We start from the raw sequence: 2,328 nt of genomic DNA, 5'->3' as shown, positions 1-2,328 counted from the left end.
GCTTAACTTCTGAGATCGGACGAGATCAGGTGCTTTCAGGGTGGTATGGCCGTAGGCTCTAGGAGCACTGGTTTTGGGCCTCTTAGCTTTCTTCGCTCAGCTTCAGTACAAGCAAGCAAACCACTCTGAAAAAAAAAAGCCTACAGCACCTGGTATTCCCAGGCGGTCTCCCATCCAGGTACTAACCAGGCCCGACCCTGCTTAACTTCTGAGATCGGACGAGATCAGGTGCTTTCAGGGTGGTATGGCCGTAGGCTCTAGGAGCACTGGTTTTGGGCCTCTTAGCTTTCTTCGCTCAGCTTCAGTACAAGCAAGCAAACCACTCTGAAAAAAAAAAGCCTACAGCACCTGGTATTCCCAGGCGGTCTCCCATCCAGGTACTAACCAGGCCCGACCCTGCTTAACTTCTGAGATCGGACGAGATCAGGTGCTTTCAGGGTGGTATGGCCGTAGGCTCTAGGAGCACTGGTTTTGGGCCTCTTAGCTTTCTTCGCTCAGCTTCAGTACAAGCAAGCAAACCACTCTGAAAAAAAAAAGCCTACAGCACCTGGTATTCCCAGGCGGTCTCCCATCCAGGTACTAACCAGGCCCGACCCTGCTTAACTTCTGAGATCGGACGAGATCAGGTGCTTTCAGGGTGGTATGGCCGTAGGCTCTAGGAGCACTGGTTTTGGGCCTCTTAGCTTTCTTCGCTCAGCTTCAGTACAAGCAAGCAAACCACTCTGAAAAAAAAAAGCCTACAGCACCTGGTATTCCCAGGCGGTCTCCCATCCAGGTACTAACCAGGCCCGACCCTGCTTAACTTCTGAGATCGGACGAGATCAGGTGCTTTCAGGGTGGTATGGCCGTAGGCTCTAGGAGCACTGGTTTTGGGCCTCTTAGCTTTCTTCGCTCAGCTTCAGTACAAGCAAGCAAACCACTCTGAAAAAAAAAAGCCTACAGCACCTGGTATTCCCAGGCGGTCTCCCATCCAGGTACTAACCAGGCCCGACCCTGCTTAACTTCTGAGATCGGACGAGATCAGGTGCTTTCAGGGTGGTATGGCCGTAGGCTCTAGGAGCACTGGTTTTGGGCCTCTTAGCTTTCTTCGCTCAGCTTCAGTACAAGCAAGCAAACCACTCTGAAAAAAAAAAGCCTACAGCACCTGGTATTCCCAGGCGGTCTCCCATCCAGGTACTAACCAGGCCCGACCCTGCTTAACTTCTGAGATCGGACGAGATCAGGTGCTTTCAGGGTGGTATGGCCGTAGGCTCTAGGAGCACTGGTTTTGGGCCTCTTAGCTTTCTTCGCTCAGCTTCAGTACAAGCAAGCAAACCACTCTGAAAAAAAAAAGCCTACAGCACCTGGTATTCCCAGGCGGTCTCCCATCCAGGTACTAACCAGGCCCGACCCTGCTTAACTTCTGAGATCGGACGAGATCAGGTGCTTTCAGGGTGGTATGGCCGTAGGCTCTAGGAGCACTGGTTTTGGGCCTCTTAGCTTTCTTCGCTCAGCTTCAGTACAAGCAAGCAAACCACTCTGAAAAAAAAAAGCCTACAGCACCTGGTATTCCCAGGCGGTCTCCCATCCAGGTACTAACCAGGCCCGACCCTGCTTAACTTCTGAGATCGGACGAGATCAGGTGCTTTCAGGGTGGTATGGCCGTAGGCTCTAGGAGCACTGGTTTTGGGCCTCTTAGCTTTCTTCGCTCAGCTTCAGTACAAGCAAGCAAACCACTCTGAAAAAAAAAAGCCTACAGCACCTGGTATTCCCAGGCGGTCTCCCATCCAGGTACTAACCAGGCCCGACCCTGCTTAACTTCTGAGATCGGACGAGATCAGGTGCTTTCAGGGTGGTATGGCCGTAGGCTCTAGGAGCACTGGTTTTGGGCCTCTTAGCTTTCTTCGCTCAGCTTCAGTACAAGCAAGCAAACCACTCTGAAAAAAAAAAGCCTACAGCACCTGGTATTCCCAGGCGGTCTCCCATCCAGGTACTAACCAGGCCCGACCCTGCTTAACTTCTGAGATCGGACGAGATCAGGTGCTTTCAGGGTGGTATGGCCGTAGGCTCTAGGAGCACTGGTTTTGGGCCTCTTAGCTTTCTTCGCTCAGCTTCAGTACAAGCAAGCAAACCACTCTGAAAAAAAAAAGCCTACAGCACCTGGTATTCCCAGGCGGTCTCCCATCCAGGTACTAACCAGGCCGGACCCTGCTTAACTTCTGAGATCGGACGAGATCAGGTGCTTTCAGGGTGGTATGGCCGTAGGCTCTAGGAGCACTGGTTTTGGGCCTCTTAGCTTTCTTCGCTCAGCTTCAGTACAAGCAAGCAAACCACTCTGAAAAAAAAAAG

The 2,328-nt window shown here is 52.0% G+C and overlaps 12 non-coding genes across 12 annotated transcripts in view; all 12 read right to left on the bottom strand.

The window, feature by feature from the left end:
- Positions 1–137: 137 nt before the first annotated feature.
- Positions 138–256, bottom strand: LOC147662305 (5S ribosomal RNA). The gene has a single exon (XR_015305887.1). It is a non-coding gene; the product is annotated as a 5S ribosomal RNA (ribosomal RNA).
- Positions 257–336: 80 nt separating this feature from the next.
- On the bottom strand, positions 337–455 carry LOC147662304 (5S ribosomal RNA). Its single transcript, XR_015305886.1, has one exon. It is a non-coding gene; the product is annotated as a 5S ribosomal RNA (ribosomal RNA).
- An 80-nt stretch (positions 456–535) lies between these two features.
- On the bottom strand, positions 536–654 carry LOC147662303 (5S ribosomal RNA). Its single transcript, XR_015305885.1, has one exon. It is a non-coding gene; the product is annotated as a 5S ribosomal RNA (ribosomal RNA).
- An 80-nt stretch (positions 655–734) lies between these two features.
- LOC147662302 (5S ribosomal RNA) lies at positions 735–853 on the bottom strand. Its single transcript, XR_015305884.1, has one exon. It is a non-coding gene; the product is annotated as a 5S ribosomal RNA (ribosomal RNA).
- An 80-nt stretch (positions 854–933) lies between these two features.
- LOC147662301 (5S ribosomal RNA) lies at positions 934–1,052 on the bottom strand. Its single transcript, XR_015305883.1, has one exon. It is a non-coding gene; the product is annotated as a 5S ribosomal RNA (ribosomal RNA).
- Positions 1,053–1,132: 80 nt separating this feature from the next.
- LOC147662300 (5S ribosomal RNA) lies at positions 1,133–1,251 on the bottom strand. The gene has a single exon (XR_015305882.1). It is a non-coding gene; the product is annotated as a 5S ribosomal RNA (ribosomal RNA).
- Positions 1,252–1,331: 80 nt separating this feature from the next.
- LOC147662299 (5S ribosomal RNA) lies at positions 1,332–1,450 on the bottom strand. Its single transcript, XR_015305881.1, has one exon. It is a non-coding gene; the product is annotated as a 5S ribosomal RNA (ribosomal RNA).
- Positions 1,451–1,530: 80 nt separating this feature from the next.
- LOC147662298 (5S ribosomal RNA) lies at positions 1,531–1,649 on the bottom strand. Its single transcript, XR_015305880.1, has one exon. It is a non-coding gene; the product is annotated as a 5S ribosomal RNA (ribosomal RNA).
- Positions 1,650–1,729: 80 nt separating this feature from the next.
- Positions 1,730–1,848, bottom strand: LOC147662297 (5S ribosomal RNA). The gene has a single exon (XR_015305879.1). It is a non-coding gene; the product is annotated as a 5S ribosomal RNA (ribosomal RNA).
- Positions 1,849–1,928: 80 nt separating this feature from the next.
- Positions 1,929–2,047, bottom strand: LOC147662296 (5S ribosomal RNA). Its single transcript, XR_015305878.1, has one exon. It is a non-coding gene; the product is annotated as a 5S ribosomal RNA (ribosomal RNA).
- An 80-nt stretch (positions 2,048–2,127) lies between these two features.
- Positions 2,128–2,246, bottom strand: LOC147662295 (5S ribosomal RNA). Its single transcript, XR_015305923.1, has one exon. It is a non-coding gene; the product is annotated as a 5S ribosomal RNA (ribosomal RNA).
- An 80-nt stretch (positions 2,247–2,326) lies between these two features.
- The window catches only part of LOC147662294 (5S ribosomal RNA), a 119-nt gene continuing 117 nt past the window's right edge, over positions 2,327–2,328 (bottom strand). Inside the window, exon 1 of the ribosomal RNA XR_015305902.1 lies at positions 2,327–2,328. This exon is cut by the window's right edge and continues 117 nt beyond it. This is a non-coding gene — a ribosomal RNA (5S ribosomal RNA).

This window comes from Lissotriton vulgaris, unplaced genomic scaffold, assembly GCF_964263255.1.
Source record: "Lissotriton vulgaris unplaced genomic scaffold, aLisVul1.2 SCAFFOLD_12566, whole genome shotgun sequence".
NCBI classification, from domain to species: domain Eukaryota; kingdom Metazoa; phylum Chordata; class Amphibia; order Caudata; family Salamandridae; genus Lissotriton; species Lissotriton vulgaris.
This window is presented reverse-complemented; position numbering and strand designations above follow the sequence as displayed.